This window comes from Amblyomma mixtum, chromosome 1 (genome assembly GCF_055824585.1).
Source record: "Amblyomma mixtum isolate Tamu chromosome 1, ASM5582458v1, whole genome shotgun sequence".
Classification (NCBI taxonomy): Eukaryota; Metazoa; Arthropoda; class Arachnida; order Ixodida; family Ixodidae; genus Amblyomma; species Amblyomma mixtum.
The window spans coordinates 149927495-149952886 of record NC_143012.1 but is presented as its reverse complement, the minus strand read 5'-3'; the positions used below and the strand labels follow the sequence as shown (position 1 = coordinate 149952886).

Genomic DNA, 25392 nt, shown 5'->3' with positions numbered 1-25392 from the left:
TTCGCGCTGGTTGCGCGAGTGCAGCGCAGCTTCTGCTCGATCCCGGCGGTCGGCGCTTGGAAAAGTGGCCTTCAAGTGACGACAGAAGGCTTCCCAGGATGGAAAGGAAGCCTCATGGTTTTCAAACCATGTCCGCGCCGACTCTTCAAGAGCAAAGTAGACGTGGAGCTTACGCTCATCGGTCCACCCGTTATAACGTGCCACACGCTCGAAGCCCTCAAGCCAGTCCTCGGCGTCCTCGAACACGGCTCCATGAAAAGACGGTGGTGTTCGCGGCTGATGACAGAGGATGTTTGCGGGAAGCCTACTCTCAGATGTCATTGCCGCAGGTGTTACAGGGGCCCGAGGCTGCGTCGTCCTGGTAGCGGCCGGAAGGGGTCCAAATTCCGGGGGCTCTCCACGTAGGCGGCGGCCGAGGCGCTGATGTACGGGTAGATTAGTGAGAGAGGTAGTGAGAGGTAGATTATGCGCTGGAAGCGTACCCGACACTGCCTCCACCAGATTTGTAACGTAACGTTACAAAGAAGTCTCCTGCGCCGAGGAACACCGGCAGCCAGTCAGGTCAGCACGAGACGGAGCAGAGTCACTTCGTCTTTCTCCAATGGCCCGTTGCATTCTTCCTCATCTTCTAAGGAAGGCATGTGTCAATATTGCCATGTTGCTCGCTATGTAAAATTACAGCGGAGTGGAACATCGGTCTTATGCGTTATTTCTGAAAAAATAGACCCCATATAATCTTCTTTAGCATTCTTAAAAGACGAGTGGAGCAACTGTAGATTCATTTCTCCCAGTAACTTCAAGGCTTCGCGCTTTCGTTGTTTAACATTGGCAGGCAATGGTTTAAAGTTCTTTGCGATAGCTACTCTGGCTTTTCCAGTAAACAGTTTTTTCTGGAGAATGAAAAAATGCCCCTCTTTATCAGCAACAGTCAAATTAAGCTTTTCAGACCGCAGAAAATTAAGCAACGGCCCTAAGTTACGACTTCTTCCCGGCACGTTCTGAGTCCTTTTCAGTCTGAGTCCTTGAGTGATCGATGCTAAATGATCGATGCTTGAATGAACTATTTTTTTAATCATTCTACAGCGCATCCTACTAAACGGAAGTGCGCAAATTATTCAGTTCATCAATACCATCTTATTTTTGTGTCAGAAATGTATTTTTTACTAGACTAAGCTACCTAATTGTTTACATTTCTTTCTATGATTACTTGGTATTTTACTCTCCTCTGCCTATATTTTGTACAGTTATTAATCACAAGTCAGAGTGATATCTGCCTTTTTCGAATCCTGCGCATCATGTCTCCTTTATTTATTTTTGCAAAATTTGGTTTTTGTTTTCTCGTCTACACATGTAACATAGCCTGTCACTGCGCAAGGGGTGGACGGAGCTCTTGTCAAACTGCGAAGCAGCAGGTTTCTCTCCACCGCCCTTTTCCACCCCCAGTACATTGTTGGTGAAATAAACATTGATTGATTGATTGATTGATTGATTGATTGATTGATTGATTGATTGATTGATTGATTGATTGATTGATTGATTGATTGATTGATTGATTGATTGATTGATTGATTGATTGATTGATTGATTGATTGATTGATTGATTGATTGACTGACTGACTGATTGACTGACTGACTGATATCATTTACCCGCGTTTGTTTCCTGACCCACTCTACCCTGTTCCTGTCAAAGTTGCATCTATCATTTTTCTTTCCATAGCTCGCTGCGTTGTCCTTAACTTAAGCTCAACCCTTTTGGTTAACCTCCACGTTTCTGCCCCATAGGTAAGCACCGGTAATACCAAGCTGTTGTATAATTTTCTCTTTAGGGATATTGGTAAACCGTCATTCGTCAGCTGAGGGTACCTGCTTCAAAAATGAGCTTCACCCCATTCTTATTCTTCTAGCTGCCCTATAAGTAGATATGTTTCCTTTAAACTTTCAGCGTGTGGATACCTATCGTAAGCTGCAGTTTTTCCCGAGACTGTGGAACATTGCTTAAGATTTCTGCATACTAAATTTTGAACCCATCGTTCTGCTTTGTCTAACTCATTGATTATGCCTTGTAATCCATCCCTTAAATGACCTAGCATCTGTTTTTTTAGCGCGTTGCAAACACTGCCTGTAATGGCTGACAGAGCAAGTTTTGACGCAAGGGAACCCTGGCCAAGTCGGCAGGAGAACGGGCGCTGTTCGGGGTGAGGTTAGTTTTAGGTATCGCAGGCCAGGGTTTCTCCGATGGGAAGGAAGAAATGTCTGAGTGTTTTCAACTTCCTCTTTTTTTTTTTTTTGAACAGGTAAATGTCAACTGGCCGCAACACTAGAGTTGTCACTTTTGGCGTAAAAATTGTAAATCGTGCGGTTTAACGTCCCAAAGCGACACATGGGCTATAAGGGACGCCGGGTCAATTTAGGCCACCAAAGTTCCTTTAGCATGCGCGGCATCGCACAGTACACCTAAGCCTTCGCTGTTCGCCTCCTTCCATGCGCGGCCACCGGGGCCGGGTTCAACCCGGGTCCTCCAGCTCGGTAGCCGAACACTAACCACTGAGTCACCACGGTGGGTCGATAATCAGCATATGTCTGTCTCTAAACAAACACTGCATTTACCGGAGAAAATGTATAATTACCGTGAGATTTAAAAGAGTGGAAAATATAAGGCACATCGCAAGCGCTACAGTTAGCAGGAAGGACTGAAAACATTTTTCCGCTCTTTCTCGCGCGCACGATTCACTTAATACCAGATAATGATTCAAATATCGATTCAGCGCCGCATAGACCGCATAGAGTTTGGTACACATCAGTATATGTCAAGTTGGCTTAGTAGGTTCGCCTGTGCCCCTTACAAAAATGCTTCTTTAGATTGTGTTGAAGTTCTCATGAGCAGACTCAACAAGCCATGTTGAATTTTTGTTGTGACCAGGATGGGCTAGTGTTGGTGAATTATTGAGGCCGAGTTGAAACTCACTGGAAAAGTGGCCACTGTGCTAGAGTTGAGCATTCTCAATGAAATTTCTGCTTTGCGTTCATGTTGAATTCATGTTGGAATTACGGGAGTGAATCAACACGCTATTCTGAATCTTGGCTGGGGTAAAAAAGCAAAAAAATCCTGGGAATACATTCGTATTGCGCCAGATGGACCGACTACCAATGCAATTTTCCGCGGTATATTCATATTTATTGCTGCAATTTCTCGTTAACGTGAAGCCATCATCCCCTGTGACGTAGTTCTCCACACATACGCACAAACACGTATGTGTATATACATACATACATACATACATACATACATACATACATACATACATACATACATACATACATACATACATACATACATACATACATACATACATACATACATACATACATACATACATACATACATACATACATACATACATACATACATACATACATACATACATACATACATACATACATACATACATACATACATACATACATACATACATACATACACGCCGCCGCGGTGGCTCAGTGGCTATGGTGCTCGGCTGCTGTCCCAAAAGACGTGGGTTCGATCCCGGCCGCGGTGGCTGGAATTTCTTTGGAGGAGAAATTCTAGAGGCCCGTGTACTGTGCGATGTCAGTGCACGTTAAAGAACCCCAGGTGGTCGAAATTTCCGGAGCCCTCCACTACGGCGTCCCTCATAGCCTCAGTCGCTTTGGGACGTTAAACCCCATAAACCAAACCATACATACATACACATCCATCAGATAAAGAGCATGGGACAGTAGTGCACACGAGGCTATACGAAGAACTGACAGAGTTCATCTTACAATCTGAAGTGCAACCTCGGCTTCGCCCTTATATAGTCCTACTCAGGGGTGTCCATACCTGCGCAGGTTGTGGCCTGCCGATCAGCAAAGTTCTGTCAGTTATTACAATTAATATTTATTTATTTACGTGTAGTAGAAGTAATCAAGTTGATATGCAACGGTCTATTATTTGACGACCTTGATTCATTCATAAACAACTTAAATAAAGCATTAATTAAGCACCCTTATTTATGAGAGCACATACGAATCCTCCAAAGTAGGTATCCCTGAATGAGCATATTGCACTTTTTCCTATGCAAGAAAAAGACTGAGCTGTTTATGAGAGTTTTAACGGATGCTGCATGCGTTCTTCATATGTGTAATGTGATCAGGTTCTGTTTACACGATGCATGTCGAAATGATTTCATTTAGTTAGGCTTAGAAACGGATGCCTAGAGATGATTCAACTTAAGTTCAACAGAAATTGCTCAACAGTAAATCTCTTGACTACGCTCAGCAAAAATTCCGTGTAGCAGGTGTTGAGTAGGCTCAACATACATTGAGTTCATGCTGGTTTCCAGTTGATTCAACAGGAGCTCAGCAAGGCGTCAACTGAAGCTCAAAAGTCATTTTTGTAAGGGGCCTGCAGGCTGCTGTGAGAAAATTGTTCCATGTCCTCTAACATCTAACATGTGAGAACCCACACGTCATCTAACATATCATCTAACATGTCATCTAACATATTAACATGTCATCTAACATATTATCATCCAACATAGCTCGCATTCCAACCACTTATATTCTAAATGACAATACTGTGGAACTAACATCAACATACAAGTACCTTGGGGTGCACCTTCAGTTTGACCTAACATGGCATCACCATATCGACCTCACCCTAGCATCTGCTAACCGCTTACTTGGTTTTCTTAAACGTAACCTCAGATTCGTCCCTATACACGTTAAAAAACTTGCTTATATAACTCTAATACGCCATAAAATCGAATATGCTGCGGCCGTCTGGGACCCTGTTCAAGCCTATGTTATCACTAACATTTAATCCTTGCAGAACCATGCTGATCGCGTCATATTTACAGACTACTCACCCTTCACAAGCGTTCCAGCATTAAAAAAATGGGCCGAACTGGAAGATTTCCCATATCGCCGTAAACTTGCTCGCTTAACCCTTTTCCATAAGCTTTATCACCATCTATATCTTCGCAGAGATTTGTTTCAGTCACCTGATGCCATATTTCTACGCCGTGATCATTCTTTCAAAGTTAAACGCGTAAACTGTCATTCATCGTCTTACGCCAGTTCATTCATTCCCCGTACTATCACTGAATGGAATAGTTTGCCATCAGTCATCGCCACAGAAACTGACAATAAAAAATTCGAAGAGCTTCTTCGCTGTGACGGAAATGTGTAAAAGTTTGCTATTTTTGTTAGTGTTCATGTTTCCTTTCTGTTATGCCTTATGTTTTAATTAACATTTTTTGCTGCACTTATTTGTTAAAATGTATCGCGATTACTAATATGATTGTACCCTCCCCCCTATGTAATACCCTCTTCTGGAGGGCCTTTAGGGGTTATTTGAATAAATAAAAAAATAAATAAAATATGAGAACCCTCCTAACAAATGTTTCCCCGTCGTGATGGGAAACACACAGCGCTCCGCCTGGTGCATAGTAGGGTGCATAGTAGGGTTTACGAACATCAAGCGTTCTCAATGCAGGAATTATTTATCATACTTTAGAACGCAATAAATTCAAATTTACAAGATAACCTTGCAAATAATCAGGCTGCATAGCTCCTTGTGAGCCGTTGTTGGCGAATCCATACCTACAGTTGCGCACGGAAGCGGATGCACATGGATGTCCTTGAATTGTTCGTGTTTGCGCTTCTGACGCAGAGATACGTAACGAAATTTTGTTCCGCGCTCAAGTATCTGTCGTGATATTGACGGATATTGAAGACCCTCTCTTCCACTCTCAATAAGTTATTTTCCGTGCCTTCACAGCGCGCTGCCAGAACGTTCCAGAGCGCCACGCGCCGTCAAGGACGCCGTTGCCCGACATATACGGACAGCTGGAGGTGGTCTCCTCACTTAAGGCTCCCAAAAGGTCTTCGGAAGGGTCAAGTCTTTTTACAGCCGTTTATTATTGCCTCAAGGCACGAAACGATGGATTGCATAGTATGTTTGAACGTGCTCACCAATTTTATTTGTCTCCATACTAGCGATGGTTCTGCTGGAAGCCACGTTACATGGATTCGTCTTTGCGAAACATTCTCCCTCTCAGGCGGCTTCCATAATTAAGGCATGTGTAAATAAAGCTGGCAGCATTTACCGTTCGCACTTTTAATGAGACCCGAACGCACTTGTCTCTCGCAGTAGCACTGGTGTGTAGTTGTGGCCTTTTTTTTCGTAAGCCACGACAATCCTGTGGCAGTTTCTCACGTCGCCGTGTCCTTCAGCAGTGTGCCAGTATTTGTTGTTGCGATGGCTGTATTGACCCTTCCAATGAGAACTCGCTAGCTGGATGGTTGTGTGCACCTTGGCACCCTCTGCATCATTTCGCTGGAGTCTGAACAGCAGGTGTTTTGACATCTGCGCGTGACCGATGCAAGGGTCGACAGGGCACTTCCTCCGCCGCAAATGGCATCGAAATCGTAGTTCGGCGGTCGTTAAGGGCGCCTCCCAGGCAGGCCGTCAGGGCCATGAAGGCCAGCTCTCTGGGTTGCGAGGCATGTTTGACCATTTCAATCATTAATTTCCGTAGTCCACACCGAGAAATATCCCCCAATACTGCCTCGCTGCGGACTACAAAATGTATGTGAGTTATTTTTACTTCCGTCTGAAATTTCTGCGGTGGGCAACAATTATTGAGATCATCCGAGTGATTTCTGGTCGGAAAAAAAGGACACAAACACTTATTCCAACTGAATAGCAGGAAACACCACCTGCTGCACCGTTCGAAGTCATTGGTGTCGATTAAGTTGGCCAATCGCCAATAATGTGCATTAGTTGCATGTTGTGATCATTTTAGCCCGGAGCCGCCGCGGTGGTTCAGTGGTTATGGTGCTCGGCTGCTGACCCGAAAGACGCGGGTTCGATCCCGGCCGCGGCGGTTGAATTTCTTTGGAGGAGAAAATCTAGAGGCCCGTGTGCTGTGCGATGTCAGTGCACGTTAAAGAACCCCAGGTGGTCGAAACTTCCGGAGCCCTCCACTACGGCGTCTCCCATAGCCTTAGTCGCTTTGGGACGTTAAACCCCATAAACCAAAACCAAACCCTATTTTAGCCGGGTGAATGGAGGCCAGAACAGTTCCTGAGATTTCTGCCACGACTCTTGTTTTCTTATTTTTAGTCAAAGAAAACTTATTTGACCGCACATAATCACACGAGGTCATGACATGCTCTTTTCTTCAAATTTAAAACAGCACTAACTTTTCAGGCGAATGCACAGATAGACAGGACAGTACGATAGACATGTTCGTCCGAGAAGTTAGCGCTGTTTAAATTTGAAGGAAAGAAAATGCATCACCAACTAGCCCCGCAACGTGTTTTACTCATGACAGGCTGAGGCATTATTTTCCAATGACCAGCATTCACAGGTTTCTGTTACAGTCATGGCTTGAAGCACGTCAGTACCTTTTTCTACCAAGTGCAAACCAACGACTTAGTGCAATGAACAAACCGCATATTTCAAGCGACTTCGTGTCGAGCCTGCTAATGAATAGTATTCAGAACTTTGGCACGTCGCTCCCTTCCTCAAAAGGCCCTATCCCAGTGAGATAGCTGCCGGACCGGGCAATAATGTTGGTGCTGTAACTACAGCAATACCAATATGCGAAGATGAATGCTTTCTCTCTCATCCCTTCATAACATCCCCGTGGCAGCTAGATATACGCTGAAAGAAAAAACTGGTAATGGCGCAAGAAACCAGAACACGGAAGGCACACAAAAGACAGGACTGACGTCAGTCCAGTCTTTTGTGTGCCTTCCCTGTCCTTGTTTCTTGCGTCATTACCTGTTTTTTTTTCTTTCAACGTGAATCAACTCGCCCAAGCTAGAGTTTTACTAGGCATACGCCTCCAGAGAAGCAAAAACGCCAGTCCTCAATTCAACAGCCAAACGGTGGTGGCCTGAGAAGTTTGAAAAAGACTGGCCAGCAGAGCGTGTTTTTACGCTGAACACACTTGACCAGATGACAAATTGGAAATCATGCATCAGCCTTAACAGACGTGCACAGGGCTGTAGACTCAACAAAATGCGCAAATAAATGCACACAGAATAATTGTCCCAAAAGAAAGGCAGCCGCCAGGAACCGGTCTTTACTACAAGCCGGTAAAAGCGGGAAGCGCCCAAGATTGTCTCATTGTAACCACTGTTTAGCCTAACCAGGCAACCCAGAGCAGCGATTGAGGCTGTTAAGCGGCAGCAGGACAGGCGCAGCTTTCAGCTCCGGTTCACTCCACACTCGCGGAACGGTGGCCGTGCCTGACAGCCTACCGGAGAAAGAACGCGTGTCATGGGTGACGAAGACGGCGAGCTAAACGCCCAGAAACGGATGCTGAGTGATGATAGCCTTCACCAGAACCGTGCGAAACTACGGGTTAGCGATGACCCCGATGTGAGTTCTCGTCCAAACATAAGACGTACAGACACGCCTTCCTGTCGCAAAACCCGGATGACTGGGCTGCTTTGCTTACTTCGTAACAGCTTAGAGCCCTCACACGAGGAGCAATATACCGGGTGTTTCAACTAAGATGTTCTGTAATCTTTAAAAACAGGTGTATTGAGTTACAACAGCGTTTTTTTTCTGCAAAGCATTACCAGTGGCGAGCGCATCAGAATAAAGGTAAGACGTTTTAACTGGAAGTGGTTAACTAATACAGAGTAGTTAATTTTTAATCTCTTACTGTGTTGGAATTTCGAAAACGCTGTTGCCCTCATTGCTCTGGGCAAACAAATTTTGGCTACATCGCGCTAAATACATGTGCTTTCGAGGAACTTGTAGGCAAAGCAACCCATTTAGAGCATGTCATTGGTCACAGAGCATGTCACAGCGCCGAGCGTAGTTACTTAAGTAGAACATGTTGTCGAGCTAGTTAGTGAATTTCTTCTTACTTGGTTAATGTCGCGGAAAAAACACACGTATGAGACAGCGCACAGTATGGAAGCAATTGCGTTCTCAAAATTCTAAAAACCAATGTGTATATTTCATACGGTCAGCAACACGCCACTCAATAAGAATGGAAACTAACAAGAATAAAGTTAACACCTCAATAAGAGTTAACTAGCCTACTAGTTAGCACGTCTTAGCTTTGTTCTGGTGCACTGCGCTGTTTTCAATTCTTAGCCAAAAGGCTCTCTTCTAACTCAAAAAGCCTATTACAAAAATTCCAGCACACTTTAGAAGAAACACCCGGCCCCTGTTGGAATGCCTGAAACGAACAATAAGCGGCAATAGCGGACACTTAGACAAACCACTCGGCTTGCTTTGCCAAAAGTCTGAGTCTTAGTAGAGAGCTCAGCTGATTAGGAGGGAAAGCAGTGAAGGATGAGCAGTGAAAGGGAAGAGAGGAGACAAAGGGAATGAAGAGAGTGCGTGGGTGGTGTAACTGTCATGCGCCCACGAAGTCGCAACAAAGCAAGCGCACACGGCGGGTGGTGCACTTTGCCGGAGCACGTGCAGTACAAGCGCAGTGGTCGCTCGGTCGAGCAGTCGTTGTACCTAAAGGCTGTCGACGTCGTTCTTTATTTGGTGCCGATTTATTCTTACATTACTTAAATATGCACTCGCTTTCTGGTTGGCTTGCTTTCTGATTTCCTCCTTCATATCAGTTGATAATGGCCACGGTCGCTGCCGGAGGCTCAGAAAAGCAGCATATGTGCCAAAGGTCTGTTAACGTGTGTGAATGTGAATTTCGTGCACGCTAGCTTGCGGGAGCTGAGATCTCTTGATTACCTTAATAGCAAATCGGCATTTGTGCCAAAGATCTAATAGTGTTTGCGGATGTGAGTGTCATGCGTAAGTTTGCTGTTTGCGAGCTCAGGTCTCTACACGACCTTAACCACTAATCTTAACTACCTAACACTGTGATTTTGCCGTGCTCGTAATTAGTGCAACAATCCCATTCAAGGACGTCATTGCGTAAGAACTCCCTTCGTTAATTTAGGTAGCGTGTTAGAAACCGCCAACTGTGGGCTTTTTCCGCCTTTTTCTTTTCACCTCTGTCTTCATTCACTGCTCCTCCCTGCTTCTAGGATTACCGCGTCGGCCAAGGGCGCACCGCTCTTGGCCCGTGCACATGCGAGGTCTGTGGGTGCATGGCACAAAAATGGACGCCTTGCAGGTCAGTGACGTCATTTTCACCTCCCGCATGGAACTAGTATGGTACTCAGTGAACGATTGACGCTGCACGGAAAATAAATTAACATGCGAGCAAGGCTTTTTTTACCCCTGAAGTTCATTCTCTCTGTAGGACTCTAGCCATAATAACAAAAGAGGATATGGCAGTTCGTCTGAAAAATGGCATTAGGAAGTCCGTGAAGTCAGTTTGCCTTGTTTCTCTGGGGTCAGTATAGTGGAGAACAAAACAGGATTAATGACATCCTAGTCGAACTCAACCGGAAGAAATGAACTTGGGCAGGGCATGTAATGCGAAGGCAAGACAACCGCTGGTCCTTAAGGGTAACGGAGTGGATTCCAAGAGAGGGAAAGCGTAGCAGGGGGCGGCAGAAAGTTAGGTGGGCGGATGAGGTTAAGAAGTTTGCGGGGATAAGGTGGCCGCAACTGGCGAAGAACAGGGTTAATCGGAGAGACATGGGAGAGGCCTTTGTCCTGCAGTAGGCGTAATCAGGCTGATGATGATTGTTATGAAGTAATGTCGCTTGTTTTTTTCTTCTCAGAATTTGTGCCTAAGCATTTCTGTTGGAACTGATGGCGTTCGCCCAGCTTCATCCTTAACCCATTCGTTCACAGCCTACACGTATGTGTGCATTCTTTGTTTCTTGTCGGCTTCGATTACTACAGCGATATAATGGGTCACTCATGGTTGGGGCCCGTAGTTCGACCCATTGGGACAAGCTGCGTGGAACAATCTGAAAACACTGTAGAGTCACGACGTGGGAGTATCAGGTACCGACAGAAATTGCATAATTTTCATCAGAGAACTTTTAATTATTTTAGCGTGTGCAGTCAGGGCAAGTTCCTTACAAAAATATGAAAAATTTAAAGACTTCGTATGACTGGATTAGAGTTCGTGACTGAAAAGGTTGAAATTCGAAAACAGTGGGAAGTAACGAAGCCCTACCAGTAGTAGTTACCACGGGCTCTGATTTCCTTCTTATCGACAGTGTCAATAGTGGTAATAGATCTGACACGTCAGACCTCCGTTTTTTCCACAGCACTCTTCTTTCGTCCGTGTTTATTTTTCACGCTCCCTAAATGACATTCCTACTGACCTTTACTTATACAGTATATGCATTTATTAGAGAACAAACGCCTAACCGCGCATACTTAAACCTTCGTTAGACAGCATCTGACCTGCAGCAGGCATGTTCCATCGCATTGTTTTGTGTCATATAAATTCTTCCATTCATTGAGAAAAGTTAGTCGACTCTTCGCTGTCCCTCTTGCTGTCAATCGTCCTGTCATTTCGTGTTTTGTTTAATATAAGCTGCGCTCTTTTCTAATTCCATCACTTCTTTTCATTCTTTGCCACGAATCATTCCGAAGCAATACTAACTAAATTTAATCCCAGACTCCGTCCTTGAGGCTACCTTACGAAGGGGAATAATGCACTAGAGCAGCGCGAAAACAGAGAGCTCGGCACAAGCGGCAAACCCTTTGTTCTGCTCGTCCGTCGTGCAGTTGGCTCTGTACAGTTGGCCTAGAGGTGTGTTTTCGGGAAGGCCTCGCCTGCGGCAAGTATCTACAATAATGGCATCCAGAAAATAGCGCCGAGAAAATAGACACTTGGCGGGCCACGTAATAGCGCGGTGTGGCGTTGGCAACGTTGTAAATGACATTATTACGAACGCTGGCGTCGCCGATACCTGCTACAGGATGCCACCCACGAAGTGGATGTTTTTTTTATTTTATTTATTTATGGATACTGCGATCGTTTACACAAGATCATAGCAGGTGGAAACAATGTGTTAAGATACAAAAATACAGAGACATTCGATCAAAACAGAATTGCACATAGAAATTTAGCAAAAAAAATACCGTGGCAAGGTCATCAACAACAATCATTTCAAGTGTTCTTCAAACAAATGCAATGATCTCGGCCTGAGAACATCATCCGTGAGGTTGATGTAAATGTAACGCCCACCATCAGCGCTGTTTATGGAAAGTGACGCGCACTGTGAGCCAGGCAGAGTGAACGGAGAGATTTAGCTTAGCACAGACGTGGCAGCGTAGAATATACCGGGTTGCCGAACTCTGGCTGCGTACGTGCGGGGCCCCGCCCCTGCCACTGTGCGTGCGTAGCCGGCGTCTGGTAACCCGGTATGCGTCTACGCTGGCATGTGTCCGCTACGCTAAATGTCTCCGACTCTCTCATGACGCCCGCAAGCGTGGCGAGCGCCTGCCGTTACCGTCGCCCGTTTCCGGCGACATCCAATGAGTCAGGCACGCACCGAAGCGGCGATCCGGTCATTGTTTACCGTTGCGCTCTGCGCGTTCTCCCCTCGCGACGGGCCCGTCCACGTGTCTCCGAGAACGTGCCAAAAGTGCGCCGTGAGTGACCTCGCACTGCGGTGGCTGCCGCGGTGCCTCTCGATCAAACCGCTCCTGTCCTCGGCAGCCAGCTGTGTGGGACAGCGGCCAACACGCGATACTGAGGACTGAGCAAGAGCGCAGCGGCTTGCGGGAACCAGTGCTGAAAAATTCCGTCAGAGACTCATCAGTGATCGTGAGGGCCATTGTCGGTGACTTAATAGATGCTGGATTTGGCCGTGGTCTGATGATCCGCTGTGCCGAGGAATGTACGCCATTCCGAAAACCATTCAGACAGGCCCCGCTGGGGCAGCTAAAAACATGGTTCAGTGAATGGAATGTGCTGAAACGTGGCAACAAAAATATCAAACAATTTTTCACATTAAAGGAAAAGGCGCAGTAAGTTTCTCGCTCTCGACGGACACCTCAGCCGTGCTTCGAGGTGTCCGCCTCTTTGGAAGTGACCGAACATAGTTTTGGAATGCGGAAGTCGGAGCATTTCCTGTGTTTTTATCTTTTTGCTCAAAAATAAGGGTTCCAGCCACGTTGTTTGCAGATTAGGTAGATTGTGTATATTTTAATAGGTTTGAAAAGAGCTGCAATAGGCGCCCACTGCAAATTGTAAAATACGCTCCTTGTTCCCGCACACAGCGTGGAACGGCCAAAAATTTTTACCTCGAGCGTGATTGTGGGATAACTCGGCCGACGACGGCACTGCATTCAGCCTTGTGAAATTTCCGGGCGACTGAATCAGAATTGAGGGGCGAAAGCGAGACGCCCCCCGTGGACGGCACATACAATGAGAGCACGGAACCGAAAGCCTGCCGCAATTTGGCTCCACATTCCACAGACGCGTGAAACTCAGCAGTAATAGCGAGCCTTGAAAGTCACCGATCCCGACAACTACAACGCGCTTCCAAAATTGGACCGGCGAGTTCAGGTGACAACAAAAGTAGCCAGAGTGTATTGCGGAGTCTCAGCACCAATTACTCCAAAAATCCCCAGTACTCTTACGCGTCCAAAACGCAAAGGATATACTTAATTTTCACATGTAAGAATCACCAACCCACCTGCAAGCAAACTCTGGCTCAACGGGCAATGCACCGTGTCGGATCTTCACCTGACTCCACAGAAAAAGCTGCTCTGGCTGGTAAACTAAAAAGGGCAGCATAAAATATCATAGAAATATGTCTTACATGGTGGGCGTTAACACTGAAGCGTGCAGCAAAAAGATCATAAGACCGCAGGAATACAGAAACTAGCGACACGGTGTGTATTTTTGCCTGTTCTCGCCTTCTTTCAAAACGGGCTTTCCCTCACGGAGCGATCTCCACTTGGAGACCGCTGGTTGTTTGCAGCAGTTTGTGGTGCCCCGAGACGTGCTATGCGCTGTGCGACATCAGGCGTGGAGCTGCTCTCTTTTGCGCTGATGATGGCAGATAATTAGTAGCTCTTGGTAGGCCAGGTGAAATGTAAAGAAAGAATTACTGTAATGAAGAGGCTGTCAATATGATTTCGATACTGCATCTCTCGGTATACCAGGGCGTCAACCTGAAAGGCTTGACACCAACGCGCCATGTTTCGTGTCAGCAACGTATATAGCGCAGGGCGTCCACTCTGACACTTCACACCCACTCAGTACTCATAAGTCAGCTAAGCGCAGACAGAGGAACACAACATCAGAACTGGGGCTAGGACTCGCTGCACGCAGTCCTTAAATGCCGCGAGTGCGCGAGACTTCTCCAACATTGGTGAGCTAGGGAAGCAAGCAACCAAACTATTATTCGAAAAGGCATGAAACAGGCTACAACCCCATGTATTTTTATAGGACAAACGTGATGCCTCGACCTTATTTTAAGATACTGTTTTCGAGTTGGAGCTACCATTATATAACGTTCTCAATCACCCCGTACATGAGGGTAAAATCGCCGAGAAAGATTTTTTAACCACATAAAGAAATGCACACAAATCTGTAAACCTTTGATTACTGTACACAGGATAACAAAGCACATTACGCAGCCGAGGTAACCCTACGAATCAGAATACTGTAGTCATTAGTAAAATGTTTTCTTAATGAACCGGAAGGAAGGGCCATACACCTCGTTTAAAAGCAAGAGCAGGGGGAACAAGGGCATTGAGGATACGAAAGTTAGGCAAGCCGTCGCCCTTCACAGTGTTCAGCAAAGAAAAAAAAAGAAACGGATACGGGGCTATTACCGTCAGCTGGAAAAAAAAAACTTCTCCGAAAAGATTGATTGCGGCCGTAAACGGCAATAGCCCCTTTTGTTTCGGCCCATGTAAATGAAAATAAAAGAAGAGCGGCGTTTCATGGAACTCCTTAGTGAACCATAATTTACGAGTAGTTGGAGCCGTTTTGTCGTGAAGCGGTAATTGCTATTTTCACTCGAGAGCGATTCGGATGCTGCGGGTGTGACAGAAGGCGCGTTGGCCTTGGGGGCGTCTGACTCAATTAGCTGCGGCAGTCGTTGAGCGGCCTCCTCCCCTGAAGAGGGAGCCTCCCACTCTGGGCACGATTCCTATCTCTCATTTCACTGCACTACCTCCACATCAGCGGTGGGAGGTAAAGAGTTTGACCTCTAGCAGATCGCTCAAGGCATCAGCTTCGGCAATGGAACAAAAAAAAACAACAAATTATATGGCAGTGCTGAGGCTTCCAAGCGATGTCTCGTGGCCCCGGGGTATTTTCTGCCTGCGTACCTTGGGAAAATGGCTGCTCCGCATCCCAGAGAGCGACGCCCCGGTAGCCTTACTTGTGTGCCTAAACATCGGTCACGGCTAGCGCCGCTCAGTGAAACGCATGAAGCGAAGCGAAAAGGTGGTATCTCTGCAGTTAAAATGCAAATAATGGGGGTTGGTAGGAGAAACAGTGATAAAGGAGCACAGATTTACGGCACAGCTGCATGACAGAATCAGCCAAGAATGCTACCAACATCTGCTGACTCACTGAGACGGGTCTGAGCGGGTTTCCCTTTCTTTGTACATATTAGATCCATGTCCAACATTTGCACATAAAAATTTTGAAAATTTGGTTTGGTTTGGTTTGGTTTGGTTTGGTTTGGTTTGGTTTGGTTTGGTTTATGGGGTTTAACGTCCCAAAGCGACTAAGGCTATGAGAGACGCCGTAGTGAAGGGCTCCGGAAATTTCGACCACCTGGGGTTCTTTAACGTGCACTGACATCGCACAGTACACGGGCCTCTAGAATTTCTCCTCCAAAGAAATTCAACCGCCGCAGCCGGGATCGAACCCGCGTCTTTCGGGTCAGCAGCCGAGCACCATAACCACTGAGCCACCGCGTGGCTTTTGAAAATTTAAAATTGTAAGGTACTGTAATATAAATATTGAAAGTAATGGTCCATTTTTCTGATATGTACCAAAACCTTGCTTTTAAAATCTTTCCATTGACCGCATTGAACAGCGGACTGCCCTAGAAAACTAACGGGGAACACTTTTTACGATAGCAAAAACGTTAACAGAAAAAAAAAGACAAGACTGCCGTTCGGTGATCTGCCGATATATTGATTGTTATAATGAAATCTTAGGTTATATGAAAAAACTGAGTTCATCACAGGTTCCCTGCGATAAAATGCTGTTATTGTTATAATGAAATTTTAGGTTATATGAAAAAATTGAGTACATCACAGGTTTCCTCAGATAAAATGCTGTTATCTAGAATTGTTGAGTATTGAAGACAACGCTTGCGGCAGAACGTTTCACAGCTGATACCTGCGTTAAAGAGACTTTAGAGTTTTTTTCTGATTTACCAATACCACATTGACTTCAAGCTTGAGGCGTAATCAAGCAGATTGAGGACAAAATGTGCCCAGTGGCGTAAGTAGTGAACGCTGAAACCAAGGGTAGAACAAAGTGCATAGAGCATGGAGAGCGTTAAGGACGCATTTTCATGAACGCTGCCAAGAAGGGGTTAAAAGCGACGGTCTTTATGTTACTCACTCGTGATTCAGAGGCAAGAGGTCCAATTACGCGCGGGTACTAATGTGTTCCTGTTTCAGAACGACCGCAGCGCCAAATTAAGGCATGTGATCACACGAGGTTGTCCACGGCCGCCGTAACCTACACTGTAAACACAAATAAGCCCAAATAGGAATATAAATGGCTAGTGTCCGCTTTTAAACTCCTTATTGAAAATTGCGCAATCGACTTTAAGTAGTAAAAAAGAGGAAATCCTCCTTTTTTACTGCCGTCGCGAAATCGAGGAGTAAAATAAAGCATTTACATGATTTTACTACTTTTCCAAGAAGGAGTATGTCGGCTTCAATACTCCTTCAGGCCCTTTATGCACTCCTTAGTGTCTGCCCGCCGCCTAGTGGCAGCTGCCGGTTCGCTGCACTTGCAGGTGACGACGCCGGCTCTGTCGTCGCTGCCTGCTCGCCTGTGCTTTTGCTGCTTCACGCACGTTTGTCATGTTACAACACACCGGATCGCCGCAACCTCGCGCACCAAGGTGCGCCACAGACAGTGCCTGTGAAGCCCCCAGTGTATTCGGAGAACGCTTGGTGTTGCATCGCCTGCGACGGCAGTCTGCGAGAGGCTTAGCCAGCCGAGCTCAGCCGAGCCAACATGGCGGTGTGTGACGCGTCAACCTCCCCGAAGCCGCCAGTTTGCAACCCGCTCCTTTGCGCGCTCTTGTCGTGACGTAAGACTGGACATCATCGACCTTAGCAGCAACGTGCTGCAATGAACGTCTCACTCAAGCCAGCAATATGTGCAGAAGCAGCGGCCAGTCATTCATTGTCTACGCAGCATACAAGTGTTGGCTGCTGCCGTTTCGCCGCGCCGACATGGCGATGTGTGTGTGACGCACCAGTTTTCTCGACATCGTCGGCCCCTCGTTCTTTCGCTGTATTGCAAGAATACTAAAGACCGGATTATCATCGTCGTGTGTTCTGGTAAGCAGTATTAAACTCTCCTTTGATGCCATAGACGCGCATGCACTTAACGCCGCTCCCTTTTCAGTGTGCGTAGACTTGCTGTGAACCACGGGTGCGCCGAGATGAAAGGCTTAACGAGAACAGCAAAACAGCAAAGGCTTCATTGTGGTCCGGTGGAGCCAACTCACACAGCAGGCATGAAGTAAGTATCTGAGAAATTTGTTGTTGCATGCGGCTGAAAAAAAGAGTGTGGCACTGCAGTCGTGGCTGTTACGCTAACATGTACAGCTGGAAGTACGGTCAGTTCTTCTAGGGACCAAATTTTCTTCATGCGTTCACGCCCCATGAATGTGGAAAAGCTGTACAGGCAATGACAGGTGAAAATGCACAGCCTTGGGGTCTGTTAATTTTTGTCACGTTATTACGAACAGTGCTGAGAACCGTGCCCTAATCGGTTGCTTCCTTTCCTGTGTTTTAAGAGGGCCTTGTTATGCAAACAATGCAAGCGATTTTATTCTTTTCAGTCATAGCACAGGGCATGGCGACGCCTTAGCGCTCACGGAGATTAGATAAACTGTTACATTTTCCGAGTTGGTGGCATCTTAACGTTGCAGCGATTTTCGGCAGCGGACATGAGGTTTCAACCATACTGAACGCTGCCTTTTCTGGATGGTTAGGCGTCTAGTTCCAAAATGTGGTATCTTGTAAGCTCTTCGCATTTGAAAAGTGTTAAAAGAAGTTTCCACTTCGCGTGCAGTTTCCGAACACATTCCATTATGTGAAACTCGTGGAGGCAAGCGTTCCGGTTGAGACTGCTGATCCCAGGAAGGCAGCGAAAGAAAAAGAATAAAGCTTACGCCAGTGTACGAGATCCCCTGCTCGTGCTGGACGTAGTACATTGGCGAAAGCAAGCATTTCCCAGAAAAACTGAAGCAGCACAAAGCGGATGCCAAACAAATGAACAAGGAAGGAAGCGCGGGTTGACAAGACTGACTTCAAGGGAACTATCCTTGCATCAACTGTCTACGATCAGTGACCCGGCGGATGACTAACCGAAGGCTTAAAAAAGGCAAGCTGTGACTCACTCGCAGTCACACCTGCTGAAAGAACCAAGAAGATTCCCAAACATGTTTTTTTTTTTTTCTGGTTGGCGTTCTTTCCCGAAAGTATATTCCTTACCCAGCCAGATATACCTGTCTAGAATGTTTTCTTTTGAACCCTGGCCACGAATGTGAGGGCAAAGCTTAACAGAAGACAGGTGGCGGCGGGAGGGTGGGTCTGGTGGTAGCTTTCTATTCCTAACAATGCCTGCTATGTCAGTCACCCTTGCCCTGCCTTTGGCCTATACACAGAATGAGGACGTCCTGAAAATGCGTAGCTGCGGGCTCTCCCATCAAGGAAATTGCATATAAGCTTCCGCTGCGTGTATGCAAAGCGCTGTCTTTTGTTTGCATGTTTTGATTTCAGTAATTGGTTCTGATATGGTGCCTGAAAAGCATGAGGAACCTCTGACAAGTAAAACAAAATTATATCTCGAGGCCTCTTTCGGTGCAGGAACGCAGCCAAAGGCAGCGCGAATGCGCAAGTGCCTCAGTAAGACCATTTTATTTTTTTTTTCAGTTTTATGCTTTGCGGAAAAAATGTTCCCTATCGATGCTGCTTCCCATTCGCCGTATTGCCTTAACGTTTACGAAAGCGGCTCTCTGGAATTTGTGATTCCCTGAAAACCGCGTTTAGCCGCTGTCATCCGACAGGGTACAGGTATGTATTAGCTAGTTGATTACCTACTATGTTCTGCTAGCTAATCTTTTGTCATGAAAAAACGTTTAAACTTCAATAATACCTACTTTATTGAAAAGTGCACTCTGAACGGTTGACTTCTACACTTGAAGCACGTCATACTTCAAGCTTAGAGGTGCAATTCCACTGATGCATTTGTTTTTCTAATCTTTCTTTCAGAAGGAGCCTGTATGTTGACAGCGAAGCATTTCAAGGTTCCCTCCTTGCTTTCAAGTGTGGCATCTCTATTTTCATTCCTTTGGGTATTTAAATAATGTACCCAAAGACAGCGTGGGTTAAGGCACTCTTCTTTTCTACAGGGGCCAAGACGTTGGTTCTCTGTAACCGTCGAAAGCAAGCTGCCGAACACATGTCTCAAATGTTTTGTACCCAATAAAATATTGTTTGAAATAAATCACTGTGTTCATCGATGCATTTATCCTGGAATATCAAGCTCTAAAATGAGCCTTCCATACGAATACTTTATTTCAAATCGGCTTCCGCATCAAGTGAAGTAATATACTCATCTGGGAATCATAAATGTAACCCTATAGTAAGAAAAATTTCTCCAAAAATTTCCTGTCAAAGCTACTTAAAAGGAACAGGCACGTACTCCTGAAATGTACTATAAAAGTAGCTGCAAAGGAGTATATAATACTTCTATTAATTGCCATGCTAACTCCTTTGTGATCACAACTTTACTCCTAAATAAACTCCCGTCTGCAGAGCGGTAACACTTTACTCCTTCTAGCACTCCGAAAGTATCCCTTCAAGCAGAGGAGTAGACGATATACTCCTATTCTGAGGAGTATAAAAACCCCTTTTCGGGAGTGCGCTACGCGATGAGCCATTTACTCCTATCCGGGTGTTTTTCGGTTTGCAGTGTACAGCATACTTAAACCTTCTCAAATTTGGACCAGTCATCTTCCAAATCTACTGGAAGGTCCCCGGCACAGCGTTGCCATGTTCAACGAAAAAGGCAGCAAGCAGGTTATTGCTAGGTTTCATTTCATCCGGAAATGACCCTTGATTAGAGCCGCGTAGTTATTGCTTTATTTAGCAGCGTTTTCACTTAAACCCATGCTAACATTACACCTGGTATAAGTGGTTTACTTACCCGCCATGCACTCTAAAAAAATCATCGCACTGTACAAGAAACAGCAAAAGCCAGCATAATACGTTAACCTCTCAGTAATTTAAACTGATAATGGGGAAAAGAGCACGAGTTTCTATCCTATAAAATAATCGTCCAAACAAACCTAGCCGCGCTTATACATGAAGCCAACCATTCAACAAACTAAAATGCTAGATTGGTCGGGAAGGCGATTGTTATCTATAAAACAGGGATGAAGACTTTCTCTTCTCAATTACCGCCCAATTTCGCGCAAAGCACTTGGTGAAAAATGCTCGAGCGTATCATATTCCGGAACCTCATTAACTTCCTCGAATCTCACTTTTCTCACCGGCTCGACAAGGATTACGCAAATGATACTCCGATGGGGCGCTACAAGTATCATTCATGCAAGCATTACACCGTATTCTCGATCGCTCGTCCTATGTTGAGAGCCCTTTCTTAGAGTTCGCCAAAGAATTTTGTAACGTATTTCATAAACTAATGCTTCACAGACTGAACAAGTGAAGCCTTGATGACAATTTACTGAAATGGATGGAATATTTCCTTGCTAACCGCACTCATTGGGTTAGTGCTAATGATTATAGCTCTTCTTTTACCGATGTGCAGGCTGGCTTACCATCAGGTACGGTCCTTGGTCCGCTTATGTTCCTTATTTATTTATTGAACTTCCCTAGCTCCATCATAAATTCTAATATTTACTTTATCAGAGTGGCTGTACGGGCTGTTGGTTCATCATGACGAAAGTCGTTGCACCTGGATGACATTGACAAATAAAAAGCAGATAGCGCGAGCTCACCAAGTTCGTGTCTTCCAAGCACTACAAGTTTCGTCCGATATTTACCTTTTATGACTGCATCGTTGTTTGAGAAATAAATATTACTAACGATTCTTCAGTTCTGCAGTCCCACACTAATACTACAGCAACTTGGTTTAATGCGTGTCTTTTGAAGCTAATCATTGAAAATGTAAAATTATGCCAGTATCAAGCATAACGAATACTCAGATTTCCCATGTTGCTTTAATAACAGCCCGCTATAATCAATTAACTCATACAAACACCTTACGCTACTTATCACCGCTAACCTAATGTGGTCGCTTCGTATTGAATTCATAATAAACAGTACTAACCACATGGTATGTTATTTATTCCGTAACTTTTCCGGGCCCCCACCCTCATTCAATCTGCTACTTTAAAAGACACTATTTCGGTCTAAATATAAATACGGGACAATAGTTTGGGATTCCTATCATGAAACTAATCAACTTAATTGAATTAGTTCAAAATAAATCCATTTTATGCTATAAAATATGACAGGCCAGATATTATTACTAAACTGAAATCCTGAGTCAACTTCCAACCCTACCAATGCATAACAAAATTTTCCATCTGAGCCTTTTTCACTAAATTTTACCATCACCCTAGACTGCGCCATAATATTGTTACGGGGATGTTACGGCCTATATTGACGGCTGCTGTGCGATGGCCAGCACTCAGCTCAGACTCTAAGGACCCAGCTTCACGCGGTCAGCGTCGTCGTCGTCCAGCGCACCGCCGCTTCGTCGTTCACGAATCAGGCACGATTCATTCACGAGCTGAGTCCACTGATACGGTAACCAGTGAACTGGTAACAATATTATACCACACCCTCAATATATACCAAAACCGCATCAACCATCCTCGTGAAGTGGGCAATGAACCATCAAGCACACAAGCTTTCACTAAGTCGTCCCTACTCCGACTGCACAGGAATGGAACCACCTCCCCTCAGAACTCGAGAATGTTAGCAATAACCAACTTTTATGCGCTGCTTTAGCTAACATTGTGTACTTAGGTTTTTTAAAATGTTGCATATTTTGTACGGTATATAATTTCTGCTTTGGTATATGTACAGTCTGGGAGAAAAGTCGCCGGGCCACGTGTACCTTGTTGGGTTTGGGATGCCCCCCCCCCCCCCCCCCCCCCCTCTGCCTGTGTGGATTAAGGCAGCTCGCGCTTCCCTCCTGCCTAAAGGCCGGTTCACATGCAAGCGACTGAGCGATTGAGCGGCGCGTCGCTGCGAAAATTTCCAACTTGTTGAAACCTAGCCGCTCGTCGCAGCGACGACTCAAAACAGGTTTTTCCGTCGCGGCGACAGATTTCGCTAGCATATTCGCTTCCATGTGAAACAGGCTTAAGTGGACTAAGGCAGCGAGCTTTCAGGACCGTGGGACCATGCTGGCAGCGGCGAAGGTCAAAGACCGCCGAAGGCCGAAGATGCGGCGACGATGGCGGCGTTCCGTGGCCGAGTCGACCCTCGGGTCAACGAACAGAGTGGTGGTGTGCTGAGTGAAAGACAGCAGTGTTTGATTACTGAGCCTCTACCCTCTCCCATCAACCGAGCTGCGGGAGAGCCCCACGGCCCAGCGCCGCCCTGCCGTGGGCGGTATCAACAGTATCCACAACGGTCCGTCTGATTGGACGTCATCCTTCGAAGTTTATTCCCCAGTCGGGGATCTGGGGAATACGAAGGCTATTTAACGAGGTGTTGTTTTTGGACTGCAGTGCACTCCTGTTGACTGCTGAAGACGTTCTCTTTCACTGAGATTCATTCTCAGTTACCCGTTTTGTAAATAATGTAAATATTCATGTATAAAGTTCTCTCCTTCCCTTGTTTTTTCTTCGTAACCCCGTCTCCCGCCTTCCTCGTCCCTTCTCCGTACCGACCACGCTCACCCGATCCTAATAACCTCTAACAAAGCCGATAGCTCTGCTATTAGTCGGCGGCTGGAGACCACACTTGTGGAGGTAAAAGTTAAATTTTTGTTCTTTCATCTCCACAAGTGCGGTCTCCAGCTGCTGTCTGATAGTAGAGCTGTAAGCTTCGTTTGAGGAGCACGTGGTCCGGAGACTTGTCCCCGACTGTACCTTCTGTTTTTTTCAACTGCACTTTGTAATTCTTTTGGTCCTGATGGCTAAAATGAATGAATGAATTTTTTAACACACTTTGTACCGTGGTCTGTACAGCTAAGCCCAATTGCCGCATCCACAGGGTGTCCGCGGTATGTGAGGCGCTTATACAGTATATCTGTTATTGAAGGACGTGACGGCTAAGTCACCGAAACCAAGGTGCATAGGGGATGTTTTTATTTTTATTTTTCGTGTTCACGAGTAGGAGATTAATGGGTAATTGCTTAGAAAGCAAAAGAAAAGACAACCACATGCCGCCGGTGGGATCCTAACCCACCACCTCCAAGTTACACGTCTGGTGCTCTGCTAACTGAGCTACGGCGACGGCTGTCCAATCGTCTGCATTCGGTGGTATTAATGTATACTGCAACGGAACCTTTTTTTTTTAGTCTATGCGGCCGACGTAGGGATTGAACTTAATATATTTTCCAAACTAATGACGAAGCTTCACGTATTCCTCCCTTTCTATTTCGCAGGCACCTCACACGTTTTACCTTTAACCTAGAGACCCTAATGAGATTAACGATCATATAACTTGAAAACTATTAGGCTACGGTTAGGTGCTATGCTTCATTCGATTGTAAAAGTATCTTGTTTTGGAGCACCTGTATTTGCACAGAATTAAGTGCACATTTAAGTGTTGCAACTAAGCGGACATCTTAAAAATGGCAGACTCACTCGTTTATTTTTAAAAAAGACAATTCAAAAATATCACAACCTATGGATCTAATTAAATGCCAACTTTCCTCCGTAAAATGCTTGAAAACCTTGCAATTCGTTTATCGTGCTGCTTTAGTAAATGTAATTTCTTACGTCCACATCAATATGGACTTCCTTCAGACTGCTCAATAAAATCACCACTATTATCGTTTATAAATCAGACTAACCTGCTTGAGGGTTTATGAGGTTTAACGGCCCAAGGCGACTCAGGGTCCGAGGGACGCCGTAATGGTGGGCTCTGGATAATTTCGACCACGTGGGGTTCTTTAACGTGTACTGTCATCGCACAGTACACGAGCCTCTATAATTTCGCCTCCATCAAAATTCGACCACCGCGGCCGGAATCGAACCCGCGTCTGTCGGGTCAGCAGGAGGGTGCCATAACCACTGAGCCACCCCGGTAGCTATTTTAACATGCTTGAGAAAATGGGCATGTTCAGGCAGTATTTATATATTTCCCGAAGGCATCTGACGTAAATACAAAGACAATCTTCTCTTCAAACTCCAGATGTTCGACAAACATGGTCCAGCATCAACCGCCAAGAAAAAAAAGCGAAAAAACGGTGTGCTAGACATGCATTTAGAGCCCATTGTACTGACTTCACATTAACTTTCTGTTATTTCTTCCCAATACTTAACTACCAAAATGAACGCTTTCGAAGTATGCTAGTAGTAAATTTTTGAACATTCTCACAAATATATCAAAAACACAACTTTTACTCGCCTTCTTTATTTCTGACACACTAAAATATACTAAATTCTGGGTCGGGCGGCAGCATCGACGGCTGCCTGAGGTCTTTCTTCTTCGCTTTACAGATTGCTCCCCTTGCCGGATGCCCGTGTAATGGAAGTGGGACGTCCTCGTTTCAACACTCGTCAACTGCGCTGCGCTCGGTGACTACCGATCCGTCGAGAGTCGCCACGTTTACGCCGTCACTGGGCAATGTGTTTTTATGCGAAGAACGCCACCTCGTCATCTGGTCTAGGATCTACTGGAGATACAGCGTATCACCCGGGACCGCAGCGACATCTCAGTGCTTTAACCGGGATGAAAGGCCATCGCCCTTCTTCGCGTACTTTAGTGGGTCTGGCGCAAGCATGGACGGCTGCCTGAGGTTTTGTTGTGAAAGCAACATTACGCAAGTCGCCGAGCCATTTCACGGAGCCAAGGAAAGACCATACTGCGCATGCGCGAGGAGACGTCACACGGCGCACAGCTGGCGCGCCGCCGCCGTCGCTGCGCGGGTGACAAAGAGGTGCCGCCGACGCGCTCGCCAGTTGCGCATGCGCAGTAGCGGCGCACAGCTAGCGTGCCGGGGCCGCCGCCGCTGCCGCGCGCTCTCTCGCCTCTCTCTCTCTCTGCTCGTTGCTTTCGCAATCTTCTAGGTTTAA

General features: G+C 45.9%; 1 long non-coding RNA gene across 2 annotated transcripts; it reads left to right on the top strand.

The window, feature by feature from the left end:
• Positions 1-16606: 16606 nt before the first annotated feature.
• On the top strand, positions 16607-19616 carry LOC149367942 (uncharacterized). Of its 2 annotated transcripts, XR_016285215.1 has the most exons (4): positions 16607-17437; positions 17505-17621; positions 19040-19180; positions 19379-19616. It is a non-coding gene; the product is annotated as an uncharacterized LOC149367942 (long non-coding RNA). The 2 variants fall into 2 exon arrangements; XR_016285214.1 differs by lacking the exon at positions 19040-19180.
• Positions 19617-25392: the final 5776 nt, after the last annotated feature.